The sequence below is a fragment of the Ziziphus jujuba genome, chromosome 3 (genome assembly GCF_031755915.1).
Source record: "Ziziphus jujuba cultivar Dongzao chromosome 3, ASM3175591v1".
NCBI classification, from domain to species: Eukaryota; Viridiplantae; Streptophyta; class Magnoliopsida; order Rosales; family Rhamnaceae; genus Ziziphus; species Ziziphus jujuba.
Genome location: NC_083381.1, coordinates 20,291,839 through 20,312,280, shown reverse-complemented (window position 1 = coordinate 20,312,280; position 20,442 = coordinate 20,291,839).

Sequence of the window (20,442 nt, the reverse complement as noted above, 5' to 3'; positions counted from 1 at the left end):
TATAATATTTATACAAACTTCTCTTAGGACCTCAATCACCGAGCCTTGTGGCAAAGGCTTGTAACCAAGTGGGCATTAAATTGGTCCGTTGTGTTAGTAATTGGTTCAAGCTCAACCTGCTGTGCTTTGCCTTTGATGAATAGGGGTTTAACCCATCCATCCGCCATCCAATTGTAACAGTTCAAACCATTCGATATTGTCCGTTTTGGATCCCCTCCGTACGGTTTTGTCAAATCGCATCTCAAGGAAAAAATATTCATACCCTCTTATAAGACATAAGGTATGCTTCGTTCTCATTTCCAACCAATGTGGGACATCCACCCCTCTTGGGGTCCAATGTCCTCGCCTTTCACCCCCTTGGGGGCCAACGTCCTCGCTAGGACACCGATCCTAGCTCGGATACCAACTGTAACAGCCCAAACTATCCGTATGAGATATTGTCCGCTTTGGGCCCACTCGCACGGTTTTGTCAAAATGCATCTCAAGGGAAAAATATACACATCCTCTTACAAGGCATACTTCATTCTCCTTTCCAACCAATGTGGGACTTCACACAATGGGTTAACCTATGGTTCTGAGAATCCGACCGAGAGGTTAATGCCTGGTTCTCAAAATCCTGCGCTCTAATTCCTTTAGGTATATTAAATATAAGCACAATCATATTTCCAAAAAATCTCAGAAAATGTTTGCTCATTAGTAATGGAGTTTTGGTTATTGTTTATTAGAAGAATGACTCCATCAAAGCTGTTGAAGTATGTGAATGTTTACAGCTCCAGAATCGATTTGGGTTTTTCAAACATTCAAATTGGATTGGAAAAACCCCTTTGGACCAAAGGTGTTTAGCAACAACAATGGCTGATTGTCCAGTATTGTGGACTCTGTTTCAAAGCCACAGGATCTAGATTCTGTATATTGCTAATATTAGCTTTGTGATAATGTACTTGGAAAATTGTTCCTGGTTGTTTGGTTCTTGATTCTGGAACTGGAAGTTGGCCTTTAATTAATTCACTTGCAAGGGCAGTATCTCCCACAGGACATGTTTATACACTTGACTTCCTTCAACTTAGAGCAGCTTCAACAGGAAAACCAAAAACTTGAAGTTCTACAATGTATCGATTATTAATTTCTTTCATGAAAATTATATTTATGTTTTTTTTTTAATTCAAAAACAAACAAACTTAAAGTGCATATAGCTTTCGGCTCTGAAAAAACCATTTGTTTAGAAGGAAAAATTAAGTTGAATTCTGTGAGAGAGGGCTTTAATTTTGTAAGCCATCTGCTACAGAAACAAAGTCATATGATCTAATCTAGTAGGATATCGAATATTGATTAGATGTATTGAAAAATTAAAGCCATTTACTTGTATAGAGAGGATATTGAGAAGATGGGATTAAGCAGCTTGGCTAGGGTAGCGGTAGAGGTATTCAGAGTGAAGGATTTCCAGATAAATATTCTGGAATTGCAGGTTCTATGTCATTGAGTTACCTCAACCTTACTTGGTCATTCATTCAGCGGCTGAAAAAAAAAAAGAATAAATAAATAAATTGTTGAAACAGCTCGCGAAGTTTGGATTCCACTTTTGTTTAGCACAAACCTCTTATATACCATTCAGCTCTTCCCATATTTGATCATGTGGGACTTATCACATTCTACAATTTCGCTTGTTCAATATGTCTATTTTCCTTTACATTTCAAAGATTGATTGCAAACCAAATCAATAAATGTAACATCTGCTTGTATATAGATATATATATATATATATAAGGACATTTGAGAACCTCCATCAAACATAAGAAAAGTTCAAGAGGGGAAGTCGTACTGCTGTCAGCAGGGTGATAAGGGTGTTATTCTTGGGGCTCTTCGTAAGAGGCGACCACGATGAAGAGAAGGAAGTATGTGGCATAGAACATGAACTCTACCATGGTAATGGCTAGGCCTTTCAGTGTGAAGTTAAACGTCACATTGGTATTTTGACATTTGAAAGACTTTAAAATGCATCTCATGAGTCATGAATAATTTAAGAGATTGTAAGTATTTTGTTCTTGCACCTCTTTTGTGATCATTGTGTTACTCACTGAAATGATTAGCATCTCATGTTGATTGTCCGGGGGCGAACTCGACGTCTCAATTCATTGTCGAAAGTCCAAGAAGCATTTCTTCCCTTTTTCCTCTCCATCTTGTATTGCTTCTTTATCCGACATTGTATTAATTTCATATTTATTTGTATAATGCTCTGTATACTGTATTGGATACATTTTATTAAATACTGCATTAATTTCCTATTATTCATTTGGAGTGCTGCAAATTTGTGAAATTAAATTGTAGTAATGTGGGAGGAATAAGGTGGTGTATATAGAAGTGTATTTTCAGTGCATGAAAATTTGTGGTAAGTCCTACCCTTAGGGGAGATGCTGCCGGATTTTCCATTGGAAGGTTCGATGGTGTTTCTCTGGGATCAAGGCTTGTCTAGGGTTCCGGTGAGGAATTTTAGACGGGTCCTGACAGTTTCATATTTGCTTAAATCCACATAAGTACATTTATTATATGCAATTAATTCCATAATATAAATTTAACAATAAGCAATCATAATTTAAATCCATAACTTCTTTAAAACCGAATATATGAATTCCATGCAATATATGCTTAAATCAATAAACTTTTGGCATCATAAATTCAAAAATGAATTTAATAACAATTTAAAACATAATTTATTTAAAAACCCAAAATATAATTTTTGATGCAATACATGCACTAAGTCAACATAAATCATCATCATAAGCTCAAATAACAATTTCTTAAATATTAAACATATATAGCACATTTTTCATAAATTCAATTAGCACCATATATATATATATATATAAATTTTTTTTTCACAATCCCAAAATATAGTTTGGTGACATTACATATATTAATCAATCATAATTTTACATTATAAATTTTAAATATCAATTCCTCTCAATATCAAACCCATTTACTTTTCATAATTTCAAATAACACAAAATATTTATTTTTAATAGTCCCCAAAATAGTTTTAAAGGTGGATCCCTCACCTCGAGCACGCAATTATACCAAGATCCTCCATAGGATCAATTCTACGACTCACACGTGCTCCCAGAATAATAATATAATACAGGATCAAATACATTAATATTTTATTCCGGTAACTAATATCCCGTACCCAGGAAAGCTAACACAAACGGTAACCAAAATTCACAAATAATGTATCAACGGAAAGCTAAGGGGACGAGGAATACGTTACCGATCTCCGTTGGACTCAACTCGACCGGAGGTGGCCGGAAAGTGGACGGAAGATTTCGGCCAAAGTTCCTCCTCTTCTATCTCACAAACGGCATAGACTTCGAGAAAGTGGAGGTTTTTTTTGGACTCAGGGGGTTGAAATCTAGGGGGAAGGACTGATCTCACGGCCAAGAACCACCAGAAAATTGTCGGCTAGAGAACCGCCAGCCGACGGCTTTGGGGCACCAATCCCAGCGCGTCCACAGGCCATTTGGCCAGAAACGTGGCCGCCGAAGTTGCCCAGCCATGGGCTATCACCCTGGTCGGCGCATGCCTCATTTCGATGGCAAGAGAAAATAGAAACGGGAAGGCCTTAGAGGGAAAAGGAGAGAGAGGGAAGAGAGAGGGAAGGGATGATGAATAGTATTCCCTTTTTCCTTTTTTTCGTCACATGCCCAAAGAAAAGAAAAAGAAAGAAAAAATAAAGGAAAAAGAAAAAGAAAAAAGAAAAGGAAAAGAAATTAATAAAATAATGTAAAATAAAATAATAATAAAATATGACGTACTAGAAAACTTTGCAGATCCATAACTTTTCACCGAAGTCTCCAAATCAGGCGTGCCGCTAGTCTATGGACTCGTATCAACGAGTACTTCACAACCGTACATCAGTCAAAGCTCATTTCTACAACAATAAAAAGTCAACTTCGGCACCCTCGGACATTTGTACCTCAACTTGTTTTGCCCATAACTTTCAAACCGTAACTCCGTTTTCAACGTGCTACTAGTCTACGAACTCGGGTCAATGCATACTTTGTGACAGTGCCTTGATCAATCTAGAATTCTTACTGAGTCAAAAAGTCAAAGTTTGAACCTTCTTGGTCAACGACGGTCAAACCTGATCAACTTTGATTAACTTGAGAAATTTTTGGCATATTTCGGGGCGGGGTGTTACAACCTTCCCCCCTTACAAAAATTTCATCCTCGACATTTCCTACGTCATTGAAACGTATAAGAATAATGGTCGCGAATCTACTGCTTGAGCTCCCACATCGCTTTCTCGACTAGGTGAATCCGCCACTAGACTTTGCTCGAGAAATAACCTCATTGGCCAATACGCATTCCTTGTGACCTAAGATTTGTACTGGTTGCCCCGCGTATAATGGGTCTTTTCTCAATTCGATGTCGGAAGTCTAAAACATATGCGACAGATCTTCAATGTCCTTTCGTAGCAACGATACATGAAATACATTGCATACTCGTGTTAACTATTTCGAAAATGCTAACTTGTATGCCACAAACCAATTCTTCCAATGACCTCGTAGTGACCAAGGTAACGAGAACTTTGCTTCTCTCATCGGCCAAAGCATACTACTCTTTTCCATGGAGATAACTTTAAGGAAATCAAATCTCCATTTTCGAATGCAAGATCCTTTCCACGCACATCGACATAACTCCTTTGTCGATCCTAAGTAGCCTTCAAACTTTCTCACATAACCTTCACCTGGTCCATAGTCATCCGTAAGTATTCGAATTCAATCACTTTGGTCGTCGTATGGTGCTTCTGCTCACCCACTTCACTCCAACCTAGTAGGGTCCGACACTGCCTTTCATATAGATCCCCATACAAAGGCATTTCAATGCTCGCTTGGTAACTAATATTATAACAACTTATATCGACGATAATTGCTCATCCCAGCTTCTTCCAACATTGCATAATGCACGGTCTTAATATATCTTCCAAAGTACGAACTTTTGCACTCTGCTTGTCCATTGGCCTGTGGTGGAAGGCAATGCAGCAGTCGAGCCTCGCTTCAGTGTATTTGTTAACCTTCACCATAGTTTGGAAATAAGCACTAATCTCAATTAGACGTAATAGTCATCAACACTTCATTTAGACTCATAATATGTTTTACGAATAGCTCGGCCAACTTACTCTGGTGAGAACCACTCTCACATAGATAGGAAGTACTCTAACTTAGTTGGTTGATGATTATCCAAATGTCGTTATACCTTTTCGTTGTGGGGAAAAGCTTGTATATGGAATCCATGTTGAGTCGCTCCCACTTCCACACACGGGGATAGACAAGGGTTGAAGCTACCTTGAACGTTTCTGCCTCCCACTTTCACTTGTTGGCAACTTACACTTAAGCTGTCAGGACCCGTCCAGAATTCCTCCTCCGGAACCCTAGACAGCCCTGATCCCAGGGAAATACCACCGAACCTTCCAACGGAAAATCCGGCAGCACCTCCCCTAAGGGATTTACTTACCACAAATTTACCTGCACTGAAAACACACTTCAAAAATATCCCCTTATTCCTCCCACAAACTACAAACTGGTTCCACAAATTTCAGCACTTCAAAACAAAAATACAGTAATCCAGTGCAAGATAAATACAACAAGAGTGAAAGAAATAGTACAACTGCAATAAAGAAGAACAGGGTACTTCACGAAGTAAAACAGCGATGAAGATCGAGTCCGCTCCGAATGAACACCGACAACCTGGTACCTAGAGGAACGGAATTTAAGAGTGTGAGATGCTAATCATCTCAGTGAGCGACCCTACTACTATACCATATATTATCACAGTAATAAGTATAAATAATAATTATTTGGAAATAATATTTTCTCTCAAAACCCTTACAATTCTCTCAGTTGGAAAGGTTCCCCTTTTAAAACAATTTCACAAAACCCTTTATCCATATTCCCCGAAAACCAAGACATCAATTAAATACCAGAAGCGGTAACAATTATATTTTTAATTCCAATTCAGTTTCCAAACATTTTATTTTTAAAACACAGTTCTGAAAATCATTTGATGCACCCACTATATACCAGTGGCGCCAACAGTACCCAGCGTCCCAAGGCACCGCCAGACAGGAGGTTATAGAAAGAAACCGGCATACGGTCGCGTGGCGTCCCACTGCGCCGCTGCTAACCTGGTGTCCCGGCCATGGGGGGTGGCCGCCCTCTCCGATGGCATGCACAGGACACCCTCATAATATCAACCGCGCGCTACTCACACCCACCTGCGCGCTAATCACAACCGTGTGCACACTAACCATATCACATATACCATATCACATAATCAGAACACCAGTACGTGCACGGTGCATCTAAAAATTATAAAATCCATAAATTTAAATCATAAAACAAATTTCACATTTTTCATAAGCATAGCGGGCATAATCCATCCGCTTGAACCGGGAATTTTCCCACAAGTTCTTTGTAATCAATGCCATAAATTCCATGATTTTCAAATCCACCAACTCCCAAATCCATCAATTCAAATATCCACATTTTTTCCAAGCATAAATAATTTCTCGAAATATCATAATCAAATCCCATAATATTTTATGGGCATATTTCATAAAAATTGAAATCACCAACATAACCAAATATTTTCCTTGAAATATTTGAAAATCGAATCGTGCCCAATTTACCATTAAAACCACACCAATTTCAAAATCCTCAAAACCATAAAATAATTCCACATGGCATAAATTGGTGAAATACACATTTTCTTAAATCCGATAAATTCACAAATAATTCCACAATAATTCAAATAAATATTTGGCACATAGAAATTAAATTCCAAATATTTAAATCACACATTATATATTCACCAATTAAATTCCCAAAATTAATTTGAAGGTGGGTCACTCACCTGGAGCACGCAATTAACCCATGATCCACTACGGGATCAATTCTACGACTCACCGGTGCTCCTAGAACAAAATTCACAGACAGTCAAATAAATTAATATTTTATTCGGGTAAATAATACCCGGTACCCGGGGGGTCAAAACACAAACGATAACTAAAATTTACGAATTATATACCGAATCGAAGCTCGAGTGATGCTAATCACAGATCCGGTCTTAATTTCCGATGATCGTACCCGACGGGGTCGGAATTTTATCGGGAAGCTTTTCGGGTTTCGGCTCTGCAATTCTCCCAAAACGTCGCGAATTGGTGGAAACGGAAGTCGGATTTGGGTTCAGGAGGTCGAACACTGCGGACTGGAGCTGGCCGGAATTTTTGGGGTACTCGCCGGAACAGTAATTTCCGGCTGGCCGCCACGTCACCGGCAACCGTCGCCGGAACAGTAATTTCCGACGGTGGCCGTTTGCTGTGAAATTTTGCAGATTTGTAGATCGTGAGGAGAGCAATCCAACGGGACCGACGGTGAGCAAAACGGAGGTCGGACGGCGGAGAAATCACCGTTTGAAGATTTTCGACCCTCGCCGGAAAACGCTCCGATCCCGGCGCGTCGGTGGTCCGATGGCCGTGATTTTTGGTGGGTAGGCCGGACTTGAGGAGAGGATGCTGGGTGTATGGCGCGTGTACTGTATATCGGCCGGAATAGTGCCGATTCGCGGTGGCCGGCGGTGGAGGGGAAAAATCGCCGCCAAACATCGGACGTCCGATCCGGGCGCGTCCGGCGGCCGTTCGCCGTGAAATTTGGAGGTTTTGCCGGAAATGAGGTGGGCAATCTGGCTGGCCGGCGCGTGTACAGTAACTAGGCCGGAAAAACGTGAAAATGGCCGGCGGCCGGCGGGTCCTCTCTCTCTCTTTCTCTCTCCTCTCTCTCTTTCTCTCTCTTCTCTCTCTTTCTCTCTCTTCCCCGAGAGTTTTTCAAAATTAAAACCCTGCGTGACACTGTTCATGCCACGTGGACCAATCAGAAACTGACACATGGCATTTCACTGTTCACGACCCAAAAACATTAAAATAATACGGTATCCGGTAAACTTCAAACGTCCATAACTTTTTAACCACATGTCCGATTTAAGCGTGCCGCTAGTCTATGAACTCGTATCGACGAGTACTTTACAACCATACAAGAGTCAACTCACAATTACATCACAAGAAAAAGTCAACTCCCGGCACCTTTTAGACAGTTTACACTTCAACTTGTTTTGCCCATAACTTTCAAACCGTAGCTCCGTTTTCGACGTGCTACTAGTCTACGAACTCAGGGCGTCATGCACTTCTCCACCGTACCCTAGTCAACTCAAAATTCTCACCGAGTCAAAAAGTCAACTTTTGACCCCCTTCGGTCAACGGTCAACGGTCAACCTCGGTCAACGTGCACGGATTCCGGTGCGATTTGGGACGGGGTGTTACAGCCTTCCCCCCTTACAAAAATTTCGTCCTCGAAATTTCCGCACGTCACTGGAACAGATACGGGTACTGCTCACGCATCTGTGTTTCGGGTTCCCATGTCGCTTCCTCGACTAAGTAGTTCCTTGCCAACCAATCCACGCCCAACACTACTTCAAGTCCGGATAGATCCAACAGGATCAGGTCTGCTTCCATCACTTGATCTGTGAAATCGTCGGGCGTAGTCCTGGCTCCCTGCTGCGTCATAGCAAACACCCGGCCTTGACTTGTCTGCTGGGGTCTCCTTCCTCTACCTCGACTCGATCCTGCAGACGGCTGGACTGATCCCGAAGAAACTCCTACTGGCTGACTCCCCTGGGAACTCTGTCCTGGAAATATCCCCGTACGCTGTGTCCGTCGACCTGCTTCTAGCACACTGCTGCTACCATAAGGGCAATCCCTCCTTATGTGACCTGGCTGCCCACACCGAAAGCAGAACCCATCCATCTGATATTGCCCAGAATGATTCCCCCTACAAAGTGGACAAATCCGCGGAGAACTAATGCGTGACTGCTGATACAAGCTTGCATCCACACTGATCGAATGGCGAACTGGCTGGGGCATGCGATAACTATCTCTCCTCTGGAATCTGCCTCGTGGGCTTAACCCATCACTGTCTGAGCCTGAGCTATGGCCTTTCTTAGCTGCCCCCTGTCGAGGTACTCCGCTATACGAACCTTCGAACGGTCTGCGCCTCGAGGGTCTGTGTATCTCCGCTTGTCTCTCTAGCTCGAGCGCTGCATCCCTGGCGGACTGATAGGTGGGGTGTACTGACCCAGAAAGGGTGTAGCCGATGCTCTCTTTCAATCCGTCTATGAACCTCACCTTCTTCGTGTGATCGTCGGGAATCAGGTGCATGCAGAATTCTGATAGTTCTCGGAATCTCCTCTCGTACTCGGTCACTGTCATGTTCCCCTGTCGCAGTTCCTCGAACTCTCTCCTTCTCGCCTCACGGTACGCAGGAGGACAAAACTCTATCAATGGCAGTTGTTCATCCCAGCTACCACGAAACTGCATAATGCAAGACCTTAGCATGTCTTCTAATGTCTGGATTGTGCGCTCTGCTTGTCCATCAGATTGTGGGTGAAAAGCGGTGCTGTAGTTAAGTCTTGCTCCTAGTGCATCAGCCAACTTCCGCCATAGTCGTGAAGTAAAGCGCGGATCTCGATCGGAGACGATGGCTAACGGTACTCCATGAAGACTTACAATGCGTTGCACGAACAACTGGGCTAACTTCTCGGGCGAAAAACGTTCTCGTACCGGTAGGAAGTGTGCCGACTTGGTGAGACGATCAATGATTACCCAAATGCCGTCGTACCTTCTAGGTGTGGAAGGAAGCTTGAATACGAAGTCCATGTTGAGTTCTTCCCACTTCCACACGGGAATCGGTAAAGGTTGGAGTAATCCCGAAGGCTTCTGTCTTTCTGCTTTCACTTGTTGACAAAGCAAACACTTTGATACGAAGTCTGCCACTTCTCTCTTCATACCAATCCACCAATAATGTCATCTTGGTCATAATCGAACGCTAACCATAAAGTGCTTCTGAAGCATGCATCCTTAAACCAACAACCAACTCTCGTAACTCGATCAGCAATTCAAAAGGTAAGATTAGAACTTAAGTCTAATTTCCTCAAATACTGGTATCACCAAGTTAAGGTTGAGATTAATTCACTTGTCCTTGATTACCCTCCTAGTACTTACAATTATAAAACCCTTGCTCCTCATTGATTAACCAATAGTCTTAACCTCGACAAACATCAATCTTTCTTTTAACTAAATCAAGGTCATGAATAAAATTTCTCAACATCCAAATACCATTCTTGAAAACCCTAAGTTTTCCCCATTTCAAATAAATTCCATGAATCCACACCTCAAGCAATAAAGAATTTAAATCCTAATTCTAGCATCACCACCAATACTATGAACAAATCACTAGATCCTTAACCCATAAAAGTATTCCACACTTCTTAAATTCTAACTCCGTCCCAAAAATCATACTCCTTATCATTGTAAATTATCACCAACAATATCAACCACCTTGAATCGATAAAGCACCACCAATACGAACCTTAAATCTCCAAGGCAATAAGATATCAAGATCTTAGCTTCTAGAATGAAAAATAACCATGCTTAAACATCCAACCATGCCTAAGGAATCATCCTCATCTCATTAACCTCATCATCCACCAAGTAGAACTTTAGTCGCTATCCGGAGCTTGCTTGATTCTCTAAACGCTGTCGTACCTTCTCTTTGTGAATGATAGTTTAAGCACGAAATCCATATTTACATCTCCCTACTTTTACTTATCGGTGACCTAAGTACCTTTATTCGGATCTTGCAACTTCCTTTATCGTGCCAAACCACCATGTCATCCAGTGAGCATTCCATACGTCTTGGTACCCTTGGGGTGTATCGCATACTTTGAATCGCGTGCTTCCTTTAAGATCTCCTTTTTGAACTCAACGATACCCTGCTTTGGATTCTCGACTGGCGATACTTAACCCTTAAGTCGCTTTTGGAAAAACCATAACAATAAACAAATAATAAAATATATTTTTCAAATATACCTAACTTGCATAGGCAATTGTTAAAACTCCACATTGAAATTCATATCTTAAAATCCATAGCATAAAATAAAATATGCACGCTTGTAATGGAGGTACGTACAACACCTTCTACATGTTACGTAATCCATGATTCCAACTGTCGCCGACACTCTGCTACCAATACAAACCAGGGTGGTTGCCTATATTGGCCGTCCAATCCCCTGGACTCGTAGGCAACATGATCATGGGGCTAGCTCTACATGGACCACATTGGTTCGCCGCCTCCATATGGTGCAGTATAATATTAAACAATATAACATACAGATACATGTATGAACACAAACCAAAAATACTTGAATAAAACACCTTGAAAAGCATTTAAATTTTGATAATCGATCGAGAAAATATTTTGACGCCTTGAAATCGATCGATCGACACACATCCTTAGGCAATCATCTTTCTCCTCCATGAACGAAACGGATACCATTCACGATGATAAGCTTGACCTTCAAAAATAAAAGGCATCCTCGACCATCGACTAGGCCATAGGAATTCCCCGTTAGGCTAGATGATCCTAATTGACACCCTCGAAGATTAGAGTTATTCAAACTCGGGCAACGAATTTACTTCGAGACAAACGGAAAGAACGCTTTCACGCGGGTAAAACGAGAGACTAGACATGGATGGGACACACAACAATGCACAGTCCCTTCGGAATACTAGAACCTAGAGCTCTGATACCAACTGTCAGGACCCGTCCAGAATTCCTCCTCCGGAACCCTAGACAGCCCTGATCCCAGGGAAATACCACCGAACCTTCCAACGGAAAATCCGGCAGCACCTCCCCTAAGGGATTTACTTACCACAAATTTACCTGCACTGAAAACACACTTCAAAAATATCCCCTTATTCCTCCCACAAACTACAAACTGGTTCCACAAATTTCAGCACTTCAAAACAAAAATACAGTAATCCAGTGCAAGATAAATACAACAAGAGTGAAAGAAATAGTACAACTGCAATAAAGAAGAACAGGGTACTTCACGAAGTAAAACAGCGATGAAGATCGAGTCCGCTCCGAATGAACACCGACAACCTGGTACCTAGAGGAACGGAATTTAAGAGTGTGAGATGCTAATCATCTCAGTGAGCGACCCTACTACTATACCATATATTATCACAGTAATAAGTATAAATAATAATTATTTGGAAATAATATTTTCTCTCAAAACCCTTACAATTCTCTCAGTTGGAAAGGTTCCCCTTTTAAAACAATTTCACAAAACCCTTTATCCATATTCCCCGAAAACCAAGACATCAATTAAATACCAGAAGCGGTAACAATTATATTTTTAATTCCAATTCAGTTTCCAAACATTTTATTTTTAAAACACAGTTCTGAAAATCATTTGATGCACCCACTATATACCAGTGGCGCCAACAGTACCCAGCGTCCCAAGGCACCGCCAGACAGGAGGTTATAGAAAGAAACCGGCATACGGTCGCGTGGCGTCCCACTGCGCCGCTGCTAACCTGGTGTCCCGGCCATGGGGGGTGGCCGCCCTCTCCGATGGCATGCACAGGACACCCTCATAATATCAACCGCGCGCTACTCACACCCACCTGCGCGCTAATCACAACCGTGTGCACACTAACCATATCACATATACCATATCACATAATCAGAACACCAGTACGTGCACGGTGCATCTAAAAATTATAAAATCCATAAATTTAAATCATAAAACAAATTTCACATTTTTCATAAGCATAGCGGGCATAATCCATCCGCTTGAACCGGGAATTTTCCCACAAGTTCTTTGTAATCAATGCCATAAATTCCATGATTTTCAAATCCACCAACTCCCAAATCCATCAATTCAAATATCCACATTTTTTCCAAGCATAAATAATTTCTCGAAATATCATAATCAAATCCCATAATATTTTATGGGCATATTTCATAAAAATTGAAATCACCAACATAACCAAATATTTTCCTTGAAATATTTGAAAATCGAATCGTGCCCAATTTACCATTAAAACCACACCAATTTCAAAATCCTCAAAACCATAAAATAATTCCACATGGCATAAATTGGTGAAATACACATTTTCTTAAATCCGATAAATTCACAAATAATTCCACAATAATTCAAATAAATATTTGGCACATAGAAATTAAATTCCAAATATTTAAATCACACATTATATATTCACCAATTAAATTCCCAAAATTAATTTGAAGGTGGGTCACTCACCTGGAGCACGCAATTAACCCATGATCCACTACGGGATCAATTCTACGACTCACCGGTGCTCCTAGAACAAAATTCACAGACAGTCAAATAAATTAATATTTTATTCGGGTAAATAATACCCGGTACCCGGGGGGTCAAAACACAAACGATAACTAAAATTTACGAATTATATACCGAATCGAAGCTCGAGTGATGCTAATCACAGATCCGGTCTTAATTTCCGATGATCGTACCCGACGGGGTCGGAATTTTATCGGGAAGCTTTTCGGGTTTCGGCTCTGCAATTCTCCCAAAACGTCGCGAATTGGTGGAAACGGAAGTCGGATTTGGGTTCAGGAGGTCGAACACTGCGGACTGGAGCTGGCCGGAATTTTTGGGGTACTCGCCGGAACAGTAATTTCCGGCTGGCCGCCACGTCACCGGCAACCGTCGCCGGAACAGTAATTTCCGACGGTGGCCGTTTGCTGTGAAATTTTGCAGATTTGTAGATCGTGAGGAGAGCAATCCAACGGGACCGACGGTGAGCAAAACGGAGGTCGGACGGCGGAGAAATCACCGTTTGAAGATTTTCGACCCTCGCCGGAAAACGCTCCGATCCCGGCGCGTCGGTGGTCCGATGGCCGTGATTTTTGGTGGGTAGGCCGGACTTGAGGAGAGGATGCTGGGTGTATGGCGCGTGTACTGTATATCGGCCGGAATAGTGCCGATTCGCGGTGGCCGGCGGTGGAGGGGAAAAATCGCCGCCAAACATCGGACGTCCGATCCGGGCGCGTCCGGCGGCCGTTCGCCGTGAAATTTGGAGGTTTTGCCGGAAATGAGGTGGGCAATCTGGCTGGCCGGCGCGTGTACAGTAACTAGGCCGGAAAAACGTGAAAATGGCCGGCGGCCGGCGGGTCCTCTCTCTCTCTTTCTCTCTCCTCTCTCTCTTTCTCTCTCTTCTCTCTCTTTCTCTCTCTTCCCCGAGAGTTTTTCAAAATTAAAACCCTGCGTGACACTGTTCATGCCACGTGGACCAATCAGAAACTGACACATGGCATTTCACTGTTCACGACCCAAAAACATTAAAATAATACGGTATCCGGTAAACTTCAAACGTCCATAACTTTTTAACCACATGTCCGATTTAAGCGTGCCGCTAGTCTATGAACTCGTATCGACGAGTACTTTACAACCATACAAGAGTCAACTCACAATTACATCACAATAAAAAGTCAACTCCCGGCACCTTTTAGACAGTTTACACTTCAACTTGTTTTGCCCATAACTTTCAAACCGTAGCTCCGTTTTCGACGTGCTACTAGTCTACGAACTCAGGGCGTCATGCACTTCTCCACCGTACCCTAGTCAACTCAAAATTCTCACCGAGTCAAAAAGTCAACTTTTGACCCCCTTCGGTCAACGGTCAACGGTCAACCTCGGTCAACGTGCACGGATTCCGGTGCGATTTGGGACGGGGTGTTACATAAGCACCTTGATTCGAATTCTGCAACTTCCTTTATCATGCCAAACCACCAATATTACTTAGTGAGCGTTCGATACATCCTCACACTTTTGGGGTATATCACATACATCGAATCACATGCTTCCTTTAGGATCTCCCTTTCGAACTCAACGATATTGAAATGTCTTCGTACGAAGCTCTATATAAGAGACAACGCCGAACTCCACAGTGTTGAAGTGAAGTGGGTGAGGAGAAGCACCATACGATGACCAACTTGAACTAGATGCGAACACCTTCGGATGACTATGAATAAGGTGACGGTCATCCGGGAAAATTTGAAGACCGCTCAAGATCGATAAATGAGTTAAGCCGACGTGCATGGAAAAGATCTTGAATTCGAAGTCCGAGATTCAGTTTTTTGAAATTATCTTCGTAGAAGCGACCAGTGTAGATTTTAAGTCATGAAAAATGCGTATAGGTCAATAAGACTTATTTCTCAAGTCAAAAGTCTCGTGGTGAATTAATCTACTCGAGAAAGTGACGTGGAAGCTCGAGGCATAAATCTGCAACTAATATTCTTATGCGTTTTAATGACGTATAAAATTTCAAGGATGAAATTTTTATAAGGGGGGAAGATTGTAACATCTCGTCCCAAAGTACATTCAAAAGTCTCGTGGTGAATTAATCTACTCGAGAAAGTGACGTGGAAGCTCGAGGCATAAATCCGCAACTAATATTCTTATGCGTTTTAATGACATATAAAATTTCGAGGATGAACTTTTTATAAGGGGGGAAGATTGTAACACCCCGTCCCAAAGTACATTGGAATTTCTAAAATTTGACCAAGGTTGACCGGGTTTAACCATCATTGACCGATAAGGGATCAAATGTTGACTTTTTGCTCCTAATGAAATTTCACATTGACCGAGGTACCGTTACGAAGTACACGTTGTCACGAGTTCATAGACTAGTAGCACGTCCAAAACGGAGTTACGGTTTGAAAGTTATGAACAAAACAAGTTGAGGTCCAAACTGTCCAAGGGGTGCTGGAGTTGACTTTTTGTTCACGCAAAGTTGAACTTTGACTCATGCATGGTTGTGAATTACTTGTCGATATGAGTTCATAGACTAGCGATACGTCCAATTTGGACATGTGGTTTGAAAGTTATGGACCTGTAGAGTTTTTCAAATACAGTATTATTTTAATATTATTTTTAAATATGTAAAGTGTGTGCCACGTGTGACTTAATAAAGGGTGCCATGTGTCACAATGAGGAGATGCCACATGTCAACCATGATTAAATACCATATTATTTTATTATTATTTTATACAATAATATTATTTTAATATTATTTAATTATTTTCTTTTATTTTATTTTTCTTTATTTTTCTTTTCTTTTTTCTTTTTTCCTTCCCCCACGTGGGAAAAACACCCCCCCCCCCCGAACCTTCTTCTTCTTCTTCCTTCTTCTCCTTCTTTCTTCATTTTCTCCTTCCTGTCGATATTCCTCTCCCTGCTGCACCTTTTCCGGTCACCAGACGGCCACACGCGCCGGCCACCGGTGAAGCCCAGCCATCGACTAGCTCAGGCGCCAAGTCTGGCGGCCGGCCGATCGGCGATGCGCCCAGATTAACGGTTGAAGCCGGCGGCGGCTCATTTTGTTTTTCGGGCGATTGTCGCCGTTTCCTGCCAGCCCAGTCCGATTTTCCACCTTTTTCCCCCTATTTTGGGTCCTCTGAGTTCAAATATGTTCTCCAATTGTTTAAATTTGAAGTAGTTCGCGAGTTATGAGAAGGTGAAGTTCGAACGATACTTCCCAGGCAAATTCCGACCACCATCGGCGGAATTGGGGTCAATGGAGGCTGGTAATGCGATCCTCGTTCCATAAGCTTCGTTTTGGAGCACGTGTGCATCGTGGAATTGCATGCTCGAGGTGAGTGACCCACTTTCAAACTTAATTTCGGGTGTTAAATTATATTTATTTTGTGATAATTAAATGCTTGGATTTAATAGTTATGTGTTAAATATTTAGCAAAATTATATTTGAATTTTTGATGGCACAATTTGAATAAATTGAAATATATGATTTTTGATAAATTATGGAAATCTAGATTTTATGACAATTTGATATTTGAAGGAATTGTAAAAGTAATATTATTTGATTTATTATGGAATTTATTTGTGAATTTATTTTGATTAATAAAAAATGCATTTATATAAATTTATGCATTGTGGAAATTATTTTATGGTATTGAGGATTTGTGGAATTAAATTATATATGAAACTCATGTGGTTTTAATATTGTTCTTGGTATGATTTGATTTTAAATATTTTAAGGAAATATTAGTTTAAGTTTGGTGGTTTCAAATTATATAATTATGTCCTTGGAATATTATTTGATTGATTTTATGATTTGGGGAAAAATTATTTGTATATTATTATCTATGGATTTATGATGAGGATTAAAGAAAAATGTGGGAATGTGAGTTTGAGAAATGGTATAATTCCCACGGTGAATTTTGGAAAAAATTGCGTATTTTAATAATAAATTTGGTTATTTATTTTAGACGCACTTATACAGTACTAGTGTTCTGTACTGTATATGTGGATGAGCGCGCAAGTTATAATGTCTCCCGTGAGTTGCCATCAGACCGAGGGCAGGCAAGTTTGATATTGGCCATAAGCCGCCCCCCTCCATGGCCAGGATGATGGTTTAAGGAGCGGCGCTGTCGGGACGCTGAAGCGACCGTATGCAAGTTTCTCTCCTTAACCTCCCGTTACACGGTGCTCGAGACGCTGGGTATCGTGGGACATCACTGGTATATAGTGTGGTGCGTCAAGTAGCTTTTGATATTATTTCCAAATAATAATGTTTTTAAAGAGTATTTAAAATAAAAATGTATCTAATGGAACCCTAGACAAGTCCTGATCCCCGGGAAAGCCTACCGGACCTTCCAATGGAAAATCCGGCAGAACCTCCCCTAAGGGTTGGACTTACCATAAATTTCCTGCACTAAAAACACACTTCTATAAATACCACCTTATTCCTCCCACATTACTACAATTTAATTCCACAGATTTACAGCACTCCAAAATAATAACAGAGAATTAATACAGTATTTAATAAAATATGTCCAATGCAGTATACAGAGTATTATACAAATAAATATGGAATTGATACAATGTTAGATAAAGAAGCAATACAAAATGGAGAGGAAAAAAGGAAAGAAATGCTTCTTGGACTTTGGCAATAAACTGAGACGTCGAGTTCGCCCCCGGATAATTAACGTTGACTAATCTGAACATAAGGGAACGAAATTAAAAAATATGAGATGCTAATCATCTCAGTGAGTAACCCAGTCTAATATACAATTATAATAGTAATAATAATTATAGTACACTTGATTAATTAAGAATAAATAAATATATAAATAATAATTAATGGGAAATAATATTTTCTCTCAAAGCCCTCATGATTCACTCAGTTGGAAAAGTTTCCTTTTTAAAATGTTTTACAAAACCCGCTATTTGTATGCTCCGAAAACCAAGGAAAAACAATTAGTCAACAGTTTTCTAATACAATACGATAATTCAAGAATCTAAATTTATAATGAAATAAATTGAAATAAAAATAACTTATAACATTTACTAAATAATTAATTCATGTCATAACAATTAATACCGAAATATTAATAAAACTCACATTAAAACAATTCATGAAATAATTAAATAATTAAAATAAATCAATTTAGTGAATAATTAAGCAAAGGAAAAATTAAATCAAATTAAAACCTCTATTTGAAATAAATAATAAAAACAACATTAAATGTATTTTTAATTTAAATACAATTTCAAAATATTTATTTTGAAATCCATGTTCCGAAAAACCACTTGATGCACCCACTATATACCAGTGGCGCCAACGGTACCCAGAGTCCCGAGCACCGCCAGACAGGAGGTTAAAGAGAGAAACCGGCATACGGTCACGTGGCCTTCCACTGTGTCGCTGCAAACAGGCATCCCGGCCATGGAAGGGCGGCCTACCCTCATCCAATGGCAACCACAGGACAACCCCATAAATTACCTGCGTGCTACTCACACCCACCTGCGCGCTAATCATATCCATGTGTGCACTAATCACATCCATATACACAGAACACCAGTACATGTATGGTGCACCTAAACACTCGTAAATCATAAATCAATATTTTTATTATCTCAAAATTTCATAAATATCATCGGGTTTATTCCATCCAATTAAACCTGTAAATTTTCTACAATTCCTTTATAAATTATCGTCATAAATTCATCACATAAATTCCATCAATTTCAAATCCATCAACTTTCAAATGCACCAATTTTCCAATCCACAATATTCAAATGCGTAAGCATAATTTTTAAAATAGTATCCTTAAATCCTTAAAATTCAAGATAGGCATAATTTCATTAAAATCCCATAAAATTTCCAAAATTCATAAATCCATATAAATGCATTTTTATTGCTTGAAATAAACTCATAATAATTTCAACAATAAATCGATAATATTAAAAATAATAATTTCTTTAAATATCAATTTTCAAAAAATGAATTTCCATAATTTATTGAAATCAAAATATGCTTCGGTGCCCACACATATACACATTTCAAATTGTCCAAATATTAACATCAAAATTTAATTTGCAATTTATCACATAATTAATATAATATAAACATCTAAATATCAAAATATAACGAAATATAATTAATTTGACACCTGAAATTAATTTTTGAAGGTGGGTCACTCACCTAGAGCAGGCAATTAACCCAAGATCCTCCATGGAATCAATTCCACGACGCACACGTGCTCCTAGAACAATAACATTACACAACTCAAATAAATTAATATTTTATTCGGATAAATAATACCCGGTATTCGGAGGGTTTAACATAAACGTTAACCAAAATTTGTGAGTAATATACCGAATCGAAGCTTATGGAATGAGGATCACATTACCGGCCTCCATTGACCCCAATTCCGCCGGTGGTGGTCGGAATTTGTCTGGGAAGTACCGGCCGAACTTCACCTCCTCATAACTCGCGAACCACTTCGAATTTAAACAATTGGAGACCATATTTGAACTCAGAGGACCCAAAATAGGGGAAAAGGGATGGAAGATCGGAATGGGTTGGCCGGAAACGGCGAGAATCGCCGGAAAACTCAACCCACCGCTGCCGACTTCACCGGCCCAATCTGGGAGCGTCCGGCGGCATTTGGCCGGAAAATTTGGAGGGTGGCGTCACTGGGGAATGGGCTCCTTCCCTGGCCGGCACGTGTGGCCGTCCGGTGGTCGAAATTTGAGAAACGGCAAGGACCCGAAAGGAGGAAAAGGAAAGGAAAGGAAGAAGAAGAAGAAAGAATTCGGGGGGGCTGGGCTGTTTTTTTTCCCACGTGGGGGAAGAAAAATAAAAAGAAAAAAAAATAAAAGAAATAATTAAATAATATTAAAATAATATTATTGTATAGAATAATAATAAAATAATATGATATTTAATCATGGTTGATATGTGGCATCTCACCGTTGTGACACATGGCATCTTTTATTAAGTCACACGTGTCACACTGTTCACATATTTAAAAATAATATTAAAATAATATTGTATTTGAAAAACTCTACAGGTCCATAACTTTTTAACCAGATGTCCAATTTAAGTGTGCCGCTAATCTATGAACTCGTATCAACGAGTACTTCACAACCATGCATGAGTCAAAGCTTAACTTTGCATGAACAAAAAGTCAACTCCGGTAC